An 11071-nucleotide genomic window follows, 5' to 3' on the forward strand; every position below is an offset into this window, starting at 1 on the left:
GCCGGGAGACGCAGCTCCCCGGGGACGGGGTGGGACCAGAAAAGGCTGAGTGGACCTGTGGCCTCGGCGGGGGCAGGAAGGGAGCCTCCCCTCCCCCCTAAAGGGAGTGCGCTCCCCTCGGGCGCCCCCGCCCGCCGCCGCCGCCGCCGCCCTGCTTGCGCCCCCAGACTCGGCCACGGCGGAGAGGGGCCCACACAAAAGGGGGAGCGGCGGGAGAGGGGCTCGGGCAGCGCGGGCTTCGGGAGGCCTCGCGCCCCCTCCCCGCAGCACCGGTCCGCGCCCACCCCTGTCCTGGCGCGCCCCGCTCGCAGCCCCCAGGTGTCCGCACGCCCCCCCCACACACCGCGCGCGCGCCCAGGGCCCGGGACGAGGAGGGGGCTCGGGAGGGAAGGGCGGGTGGGATCCGCCACACGCGGCCGGAGCGGCGCAGGGTCGGGGAGCCGCGGCGACAGTCCCGGGAATCAAACTCGCGGCGACGCCTCGGCCAGGGCCGGAGAGGTGGGGCCGCGGGCAGGGCCGGGCGCCAGCGAGGGTCTTACCGAGCAGCCGCCGCGCGCGTCCGCTCCCCGCCGCCGGTGGGGCCGGGCCGCGCGGGGGAGGGGCCGCGATCCCGCGGCGGCGGCGGCGGCGGCGGGCCCGGCTCGGCGGCGCGGCGGGCGCGGGGAGGCGGAGAAAGCGAGCGAGGCGAGGCCGGCTTCCTAGCGGCGGGCGGCGAGAAATGCAGCTGTCCTGCCTGCGCGGCTGTCGGCGAGGCCGCAAGTGGGGACGCGCGGGGAGGAGCGGGGCTGCGGGCGGGGCGCGGCCCGGGCGGCGGCGCCCCCAGACCCTCTCGGAGGGCCGACCCCTTCCCGGAGAGCAGGGAAGCGGGAACCGGGGTTCGGAAACCAGCCCCGTGGCGGGGCGGGGGCCGGAGAGGGGACAGCGGGTGCAGATGAGGACGGCCCTCGCGTGCGCCCCCAGGCCCAGCCACCGGGGCTGCCCGGCTTGCGAGCGGGAGGAGAGCGTGCGCCGGGAGCCCCGGCTCCGGGGCAGAGCGGGTGCTGGCAGTCCTGCTCCTCCGCCTGGAGAGGGTGGGGCACGGAGTCCGGAGGCCTTGGAGACCTGCGGGGTGGGGAGGGGGAGATGTAGCAGCAGGGCTGGCCTGAGAGGCCGCCGCCGAGTGGCAGGGACCCTGGGTGAGGGTGCGGACGCCGGGGCTTGCAAGGCAGCCCAAGCGTGGGGGAGGGGCGGCTCCCTGGGAGCCCAGGCTCAGGCAGGCTAGGAAGAATCGAGTGCTGAGGTCAGAGGGGCCGATGGGGAGGGGGCAGGAAATCCCAGCGGTCGGTCCTTGACCCCATCAGATGCCAGCTGACATCTCCCCTGCTCACTGCAGGGACTTCAGAGCTCCAGGAAGGTCTTCCCGAGAAACTTGTTGAATAAATGAGAACTCCTCCTTGGCTGGTTGTTTTCCCGCGTTGTTCGGTTTCAGACTCCAGTTTGGGGTGGGTAGGATGGAGTGGATCTACTTAGGGGGTCTGAGAAGGGTGTAGACCGGCCGGCAGCCCCAGCTCCGAGCCGGACAGCTAGCACAGGGTCTGGAAAAGGCTGCCCGGGAGCCCCACTTCAGCATCTGGGCCGGGACAGGGAACAGCCCCCTGTCTCATCTTCTGAGGACCTGCCGAGGCTCCGCAGGCTCAGCGGCGGAGGCCCGCCCCTCTGTGCTTCCCTCATTTGCATGAGGGAAATGCCTTCAGCAGGTTAGGAACCTGGGAGGGGCAGGAAGCTCGGATCGGCCCCTCCTTAGGGAGGCCTGGACTGGGGTCCCTAACCTTTGAGGACTTCCCCCTTCTTGCTGTCCTCTCCCCAAGTTCCTCCACTCCGGGCTGCATTCCTGTTTGGGGGGACTGCCTCGTGCCTTCGGTGTGGACGCGGGCTCCTTAGGCGAGCCATGGCAGGAGAGTTCGGGTTACGCTGTGCAGTGTGCAACCCTCCACTGGCCCCCGTGCATTTGCATGGGCCACTCTTCCGCTGTGGTTCCTCCCTGTCATCGTGACATTGGCGCCTGCAAGCTCGACTTCCCTGTTCATATCACCCCTGTGTCTCTTTTTAAACGTTATTGTAGCTTGCAGTCTCCCCCTTTAGGCCTTGCTAACATGCTCCCCGTTTGGGGTCTGTCCTCCTGGGAGCTTTTCCATGGATCCCTTCCCTGTCTCTCGCTCCCACCTCTGCCTCAGAGCCCTCAGGGTTCCAGGCCAGATGTCCCTCCTGCGCTCAGCCCCTCACACCACTGCCTCCCGAGGTATCCACCTGCTGTCCTCTCTTCTGAATGCCACCTCCCGCACCGGGGCTGGAAGCCTCAGTCCGCCCTGTGGGAGGATGACTACCCAGATGCCTGTGGGACTGCCCGTCTCATGCCTTTCTGAGAGGGATCCCCAGCCCTCCCCCAGAGTGCGTGTCGGCCCTAGTGTCAAGGCTCTGTACAACTGCTCACCCCTGTGTGCATCCTGCCAGCCTCTGCGGAGCACGTGGCACTGCAGCTGGGCTGTGCAGGAGGAGCCTGGCCGGCCCCCGCGTGAGTGAGGACTTGGCCAGAGGAACCACTTCCAGCAGGTGGGTGAGGCGTGCCTGCTTTGCCCACAGGGAAACCCTGTGTCTGCCTCTTCACTGGTTACAGTTTGTAGGGTTCCAGGGGTCCTGCCCTCCCCCCAGAGGCAGCTTATCCTCAGCAAGGCAGAGGAGATTAGAGATCAGTGGAATCCCATGGAACCATTTAAATTGTCTTTAAGAATATTGAAGGCCTGTACAAAGGTTCATGATACAATGTTATAGAAGAGGCAGGCTACAAAATAGTATAGGACTTACTTATAGAGCAAAATATGTCAAGAAGAATGTTAACAGTTGTTGAATGAGTGCTTTATAGAAACTTTTGTTGATATTTTTCTAGATTTTCTAAGTTTCCTACATTGAATACACACACACACACACACACACACTTTGGAATCATTGTGATTAGAAAGAGGAAGTTTAAACAGAAATAATTTTCGTCCATACTTTGTTTACCTTAAGCTATTTCAATTCAGCTTCATAGCCATTTTAATAAGATTTATTTATTTATTTGAAAGGCAGAGTTACAGGGAGGCAGAGAGAGAGAGAGAGAGAGAGAAAGGTCTTCCATCCACTGGTTCACTCCTCAATTGGCTGCAATGGTCGGAGCTGCGCTGATCCGAAGCCAGGAGATAGGAGCTTCTTCCAGGTCTCCCACGTGGGTGCAGGGGTCCAAGGACTTGGGCCATCTTCTACTGCTTTCCCAGGCCATAGCAGAGAGCTGGATGGGGAGTGGAGCAGCTGGGGCTCAAGCCCGCACCCATATGGGATGCCCACACTGCAGGCAGTGGCTTTACCTGCTATGCCACAGCGCTGGCCCCTCATAGCCATTTTTTATTCACCTCCCATGTGCCTAGACTGAGCCCCCAAAGATGAAGACTCTCGAGCCCCTCCTCCCTTCCCCACCCAAGCGTAAGGGGAAGGCTGGTCTGCAGCACTCAGCAAGTAACGCGAGGTAGAGTGACACTTGCTGAAACCAGGCAGAGGCTTCCAGGGCTACACAGGGCGGAAGCAGTTGATTCTGAGCCAGGAGAGGTCCGGGAAGGTACCTGAGAAGAGCTGGCTTCTGAGCTGTGCCTGGAGAGGTGGGAATGGTTTTAATGGGGGTAAAGGCATTCCCATCTGGGGTGCAGCATAAGCAAAGGACGGAGGTGGACATTTGAGACATGTTTGGATGTCAGTGAGGGCCCTGCCACCCACGTGGGAAACCTGAAGAAGCTCCTGGCTGCTGGCTTCAGTCTGGCCCAGCCCCAGCTGTTGTAGTCATTTGGGGAGTGAAGCAGCAGATGGAAGATCTCTGTCTGTCTCTCTCTTTCTAACTCTGCCTTTCAAGTAAATAAGTTCTTAAAAAAATAGAAAACAAGGCTCATGGAAAGTGGAAATAAAAGATGGAAAGTGGAATTAGAAGATAAGTTTATTTTGGTGCAAACAGATTTTTGAAATCCGTGCCTATGAGGAATCTTTAAAAAGTTTGTGGAAAAGCATATTATGGGAAAAAAAAAAAACTATGTCCGATTTTCAAAATCTGCATCAAAAGAGACTTAGCTTTTGATTCCATTTGCCATGAACTTGCTGAAGTTCTTCTGTGCTGTGCTTTTCTTTTCATCATTACTTTGCACAAATCTGAGTCCCACTGGCAGCAGCCTCCCGGGTCTCAGGTTTCCTGCATCTCTGGTTTGCGTCCACAGTGCCTGGCCTGTCCCAGCTGGGTCTCTGTGAGTACACTCTGTGCTGTCCCATTCACGAGTTGATACTCTGAAATGCACAGGCCTGGGCACAGCTCGCTGGCCCCTTTTCCCCCTAAACTCTCTCTAACCCCCACAAGTGTAGCACAGGCCTCAATGCCAGGCTGACCAGGGTACCAATGAGCCCCTGCTGTGCCATGTTACTTACAGGGGGAGGGGAACCTGGGTCCCTCCTTTTCCCTATCTCTGAAATCGCACAGAGAACATCACCTTCCTCCTCACTAGACTGAAGGGAGTAATGGTAAATGATCGAGGTTTCTGAGCAATGTCTCCCCCTGATTTAGTGCTTTTCCATGTCTTATCTCAATCTTCAGAAGAACCCTAAGAAGGAGGCATGGAAACTGAGACAGAAGAAGGTCAAATAGATTGCTGATGTTCCACAGTAAGTTGCCAAACCAAGATATAAATGCAGGGGCCGGCACTGTGACATAGCAGGTTAAGCCTCCGCCTGCGACGCGGGCATCCCATATGGGTGCCAGTTCCAGTCCTGGCTGCTCCTCTGCTGATCCAGCTCCTTGCTTGTGGCCTGGGAAAGCAGTAGAAGATGGTCCAGGTCCTTGGGCCCCTGCACCCACGTGAGAGACCCAGAAGAAATTCCTGGCTCCTGGCTTCGGATCAGCCCAGCTCCGGGCCTTGTGGCCATTTGGGGAGTGAACCAGTGGATGGAAGGCTTCTCTCTCTCTTTGTCTCTCCCTCTCTCTCTAACTCTGCCTTTCAAATAATAAATCTGAAGACAAACAAACAAACAAAAAAAATAAACCCAGCCCATGACACCAGAGGCCAGCACTTGACTACATATCTGGAGATGACAGTGACAATAATAAACACAAGGATGAAATGGTCAGGATGCATCCCAGTTAACATGTGTGTTAGCTCATTTCCTTCTCAATGGCCCTGAGGGAGGCGTGGCCCAGCCCCACGGAGTGGGGAGGCACAAAGAAGGAACTCACCTGTCAGCTCGCAGAGCCTGGACAGGAACTCATGTGGTCTGGCTGCAGACTATTCCACATCCTTCCAACGCACAACGAATGGAGCCGCTTTCCTTATCCTCATTCTTGTACCTCCGAGGAGGCAGAGCCAAGATCCGTTTAGTTCAGATGTTCATATGGTTCTCCTAGTTTTCTTCAAGCGCTTCCTTGCTTTCTTATGTTGGCCATGGTAAAGATCCAATCAAACCACCAGTGCGTGCTTTCCCAGCAAGGAAGTTTGCAGAGGAGGCCGGGCAGTGGGGCAGGGTGAGCATTTCTGAGTACCAGCTCACAGGTGTCTTGGTGTCCTGGGGTGGGGAGGGGTCATCCCTGTATGGAGGGGAGATTCCTGTGCTGGGCCACTGGACGGGCATGGAGGGAAGGAGAGGAAGCTGGCACTGCCTCATTGGCCCACAATCAGGACTCCGGGGCAATGGAAAAACGTAGGAATGGCAAAAAGGCTTTATTCTTCAACAGAAGAGTCTCACCTGGGGGCGCACAACAGCCAGTTCCAGTGGCCCTTCCAGAGGGCTGGGTGATGGCTTTTGGAGGAGACACACAGAGAGATCATCTATCTACTGGTTCACTCCCCAAATGGTTGCAACAGCTGAGGCTGAGCCAGGAGCTTCCTCTGGGTCTCCCACTTGGGTGCAGGGCTCCGAGCACTTGGGCCATGTTCCCCTGCCTTCCCCAGCACATAGCAGGAAGCTGGATCGTGAAGCAGAGTTGTGGAACTCTGACGTGGGATGCTGGTGACGACACGGCAAGCTGCAGGTTCACCTGTCACACCACAACACCAGCCGGGCCCCGAACTGGGATTTAAAGGATCAGCCGGACTTGCTCGCTGATGTGTTCATGGACTCATGGATTATTATTTTTCCTCAGTAGTTTATAATGTATCATTCCTTATTTCGATGCTTACGTTGCGAGGGGAGAAACGGGGTAACCCCCTGCCTGGATGATCAAAACCAAGGTCACGTGTGAGGGGCAGAGGGCCACCGTGTGCCCCCAGACGTGATACCTGAACTGTGTGGTATTCCAGGTGAGAACGCCTCATCTCAATTTTCTCACAAGGAAATATCCGACAAAACATAACGAGGAATGCTGTGTTAAAAGAAAAAAAAAAAAAAAGGCCTAGGGCTGTGTTTTTTGAAAAAGATCAGCTCTGTAAACATTGCAGACTTGAGGAAGCTGAAGAGATGTGACAACCACATGGGATGTCTGACTGTGGACCTGGTCTCTCACTGGAGGGGAGAGAAGCCACAGACGCACCAAGAAGGCTGGGATGGAGATGGCAGGTAACACAAGTATTGTATAAAAGAAAGCTATGACGTTTGTGTAGTAAGTGGCTATGGGCTAGGAAACCCCGGAATGGATCAGAAAAAATCTGGGTAAACAGAGCCCACAAGGGATCAAGCACGGGATTCCTGTTCCTTGTTGGTGAATTTGGAAAAGGGTACGCAAGTGCTTCGTGTGCATTTTCATTTTTGTGACTTTCTGTAAGTTTGAAATTATCCCTACATTTTTTAAAACTGGTGTTTGTTTGTTGGTGGTGGTTTATTTAATGTCCCAGATTCATTTTGTGTTTTTCCTGCCCAGGCCCTGCAATCAGCTGCGTCTCCAGGGGGGGGTCCTCCCTCATGAGCAGGCGCATTTAAACAAATTTTAAAAGTAAGTGAATGGGCTGGCGCCATGGCTCACTAGGCTAATCCTCTGCCTGTGGCGCCGGCACCCCGGGTTCTAGTCCCGGTCAGGGCGCCGGATTCTGTCCTGGTTGCTCCTCTTCCAGTCCAGCTCTCTGCTGTGGCCTGGGAGTGCAGTGGAGGATGGCCCAGGTGCTTGGGCCCTGCACCCCATGGGAGACCAGGAGGAAGTACCTGGCTCCTGGCTTCGGATCAGCGCGGTGCGCCAGCGTAGCGGCCATTTGTGGGGTGAACCAATGGAAGGAAGACCTTTCTCTCTCTCTTTCTCTCTCTCTCTCTAACTCTGCCTGTCAAAAAAAAAAAAAAAAAAGTGAATGACAAGGAAAAGCATTTCTAGCAGTGGAACAGCATGGTCAATGAGATTAAGTGAGGAGGGCAGAGAGGACCAGGGCAGGCACAATGGCTAAATGCTGCGGCAGCAGGGACAAACTGTGGACTCGCGTGGATGTAAGGAGGCACCCTCCCCGGCTTCACCTGCTCCCACGTGCGGGATTCGGAGTTACTCTTGTAATACGAGCCCTTGCCAGCCTCGGCCACGCCTGTGCGTCCTCTGCGAAAGCACAAGCCAGGATCTCGCCTCTTTCGGTACTGCCCAGACACTGGGCACGAGGACAGAGAGACCCGCGCGGGCAGCGAGGCCAAGAGAAGCTTCGCTCGCCGGGGAGGGGCGGCGCTCCGCGAAGGGACGTCCGACCAATCAGAACACAACACAGCGGGCGCCGCCAATCTCAGCTCAGCGATGCTCTCTGTTCGGGGCGGGGCTGACCCGCCCAGGAGTTGTTTGCCAGGGCTCCGGCTCCGGCGTACCCTGGGCAAAGCAGACTAGGCCCGATTAGGCCCGAAAGGAGGGAAGGCATGGACTGCAGGCATGGGCTGATCCTGCCACAGCCATACCCATGTTTGCCTTGCGCTCTGCGGGGCTCCTCTCCCAGATCCCTGAGTCCAGGGCACTCCAGGCGGAGCACTGAGGGCTAACTCAGGAGCGAACCGGGCTACAAGGATGCCAGCCCTCTCCTTCCAGCCCACCCTACCCCCTATCCCGCCCGGGTCGGTGGCGGCGCCCCTTTTCTCCTCGGGAAGGAAGGAGGCAGTCAGGCCTGTGCCAGCCTTGTAGCTAGCTGCTCAGGAGGCCCGACGCGGTTGTCAGGCGGGTGAGGTTGCAGAGGGAAGCTGTATGGGGTGTGCGGGGATGCGTCACCCTGCGGTGGGCACATGCCGGGCCTCCCAGCCTGGTGGCTCTCCCCTGAGTCTGTCCTGAACCCCCCGGGCCACGTCTCGGGCTAGCCTCCAATTAGTTGCTGCTCAAGAGCTCGGCTCCCATCTTTCTCGTTCACTCCTGGGATGAAGCTTCGGTTCTTACGGTGGGTGCCAAGCCCCCCAGATCTGCGAGACTGCCGCGAGGGAGCAGTGCGGGATGGCATTCAGCTCCTCTGCGGGCCCTTGAGCAAATGCAGGGTCATGCCAGAGGGAGGAAATGGCAAGGCCATGTGGACAGCTCGCGGCCTCGGAGGCTGCATACTCCATGCCTGGCTCCATGCGAGGCACTTTGCATGCGTTAGATCAAAACGTTACTAGACTGGAGCTATTATTATCCTTACTTTACAGCTGAGGAAACAGGCCAGGGAGGCCATGTAACTTGGCCGAGGTCGCATAGCTCCAAGTGGCACAGCTGGGATTTATACCACGCCTGAGAGGTTGCGAGTCTCTGCTCGGCATCACCTGCGGTGCAGCCCCTCCCACCTGTGCTCCAAGCCGAATCTCCTGCTGTTCCGGGGCACCTCCCACCTACCTTGGTGATTAGTTCTTTGTGCATCAGGCGTCCTGAATACTGAGACTCATGGGTGCAGGGAAAAATCAGCAAAATGCACGTTTTCATGGCCCTACTAACTTGGACGATTTAGGGATGTGGCAAAACCTCTGAAACCTACAGTCCAGTCCAATTTAGGATGTGGTCTCCCTTCAGGCGCTGCACTACCTCTACCTTTGCTTTGGTGTCTCCCAACTCTTCCTGTTGTACCCAGGGGGAATGAACCGCCTACCTGAAGTCACGGGGACAGTTTTCAGAGGCAGCGGCACTGAAATTGGACTTTGCTGAATGTCTAGGGGCTCGCAGTGGAGAAAATGTCTGAGGATTGGCTGTGAGGAAAGCATTCAAGACCTAGGAAAGCAGGTGCAGGGAACCTTTTTTCTGCCAAGGGCCATTTGGACATTTATAACATCATTCACAGGCCGTACAAAATGATCAACTTAAAAATTAGTCTGCTATAGATTTGTTGAGTTTCAAGTGCCACCTGCATTTGCCTTGGCAGGGCCAGGCCAAATTACTTCAAGGGCTTTACACAGTCCCCAGGGGCAGGCGTTCCCCACCCCTGTAAGCTATGACACTGTCTCCGTCTTCTCTTCTGAAAGACCACTCTCATTCTCTGTGCCTCCTCCCCCACCACTGTTCTTCTTCAGAGATCCCTGAGCACCTGTGGTATTGGCAAAGCATCAGGACTCCCTGTATTTAACAGGACTGCCCTGGAATGCTGGGATAGACTGTGGGGTTCCGGGAAGGTGTAGGCCTCCAACTCTCCCATAGGAAGTTGCTCACAGATCCCCACTGCAGAATGGCTCCCTTCTTATTGTATGCCTGTTTCTCCAGCTACTACTTTTGTCCTCCATCTAGCAGAGAAATGCACATCTTCTTTAATGCCTATTGATGGAAGCTGACATGATCACAGCTGGCCTACGTCTGAGTCCTGCAGTAATCATATGCAGCTCAGGGCAGGTGCATGGAGAGTAGGAAGGGGGTTGCCTTGGGGGTGATGACACCATAGCATAAGGACAGTTTCCCCAAAGTCTCGCTCCCTCCTCTTCCTTAACTCCGACATGCCTCTTTCCCCTCCCCGCCCCTTTTGCACTTAAGACTGATTTCTCTCTGGCTCTTTCCCCAACATTAGCAGAGGTAGAAATGAGTTCAGAAGCAGGGGGTCTGGGGATCCAGACTCCTCCGAGTCATATTTCTGAACCTGGCTGACTCTGAAGGACCATGGCAGGAAAGGCTCTGGTAGCTCCCAATTGCCCCCAAGACTGATAAAGACTTGGATTCCCATCCCAGTCTCTGAGGCTGGCTCTCTGTTAGCAGCCTGTAGAGAACTGGCACATCTCCCTTAGCCTTGGACCTGAACACTGACTGCCAGAGCTGCTGGACCAGTTGCTGGAAGGGCTTGTTCCTTCCACTCCTCCTTGGTCTCCTTGTCCTCTTCTCCAGCTGTCATGCTGAAAGAACAGCTCACTGGCAGAACAGAACGTCTACCTCAGGTGGCCATCTTTAGCCTGGGCTGACAGCCAAATTGCAGGTGCACCTCACTTTGAGTAAACTCCGTAGAGAATGAGGATTTACAAAAGCTCTCGGGAATTCTTCCTGCATGATTAACAGTTACTTACACTAGGAAGGATTCACTCCAACAACAGTAGTGATTTTAAGTTCTTATTTTAGGGCCTGGGAGGGAGATGGGAAGTCAAGCTACTCAGGATGAAAGACAGTTCCTGAAATTATGATGCAAGTCAGTGGTGATACAGAATGTGAAGTATGAAAATGCATTCCCTCACATGATAGGACAATTTCTGCAGTCATGTTTACTTGACCCTGCTGGTCTAGGGCCAAGATCTGTGTCAAGTGCCTGTCTTGAGAAGAGAGACTAGTCAGTTCTCTGTTCTCTGGGTAGGCCTAGACAATGTGCTACATCCCACAGATCCAAAGGAAACCCTTGACTTTCCATTTCTTGGGAACTACATGGGCCTTCATTGCCCAAAGGTAGGTGGCCAAAAAAAAGCTGGAGGCCAGGCCACTGCAGACCGAGTCAGTATCCAGCACTGGATCATTACACACTGACCTGCCTGCCCCTACTTTAACAAATCAGGAGATTACCCAGTAATCTGCCAAGGTCGGGCCAGCTGTGGTAGAGATTTATAGGCCCCACAGGCACGAATGGCATTCTTCAGCTTATAAGACTTTTAAGGAGGAAATGGAAAGGGTGCAGGACTGAGGGCCAAGTTCTCTAGGACAGGGAGGGAAAAGCGAGTGTTG

The 11071-nt window shown here is 56.0% G+C and overlaps 1 protein-coding gene across 2 annotated transcripts in view; it reads right to left on the reverse strand.

Moving 5' to 3' along the window:
* Positions 1-581, reverse strand: part of CUEDC1 (CUE domain containing 1) — an 80605-nt gene extending 80024 nt beyond the window's left edge. For both annotated transcript variants that reach the window (XM_062216734.1, XM_062216732.1), the window contains exon 1: positions 540-581. The gene's annotated coding sequence lies outside the window, so the exon portion shown is untranslated. The remainder of the gene's footprint in view (positions 1-539) is intronic.
* Positions 582-11071: the final 10490 nt, after the last annotated feature.

Source organism: Lepus europaeus, chromosome 18 (assembly GCF_033115175.1).
Source record: "Lepus europaeus isolate LE1 chromosome 18, mLepTim1.pri, whole genome shotgun sequence".
In the NCBI taxonomy this organism is placed as follows: Eukaryota; Metazoa; Chordata; class Mammalia; order Lagomorpha; family Leporidae; genus Lepus; species Lepus europaeus.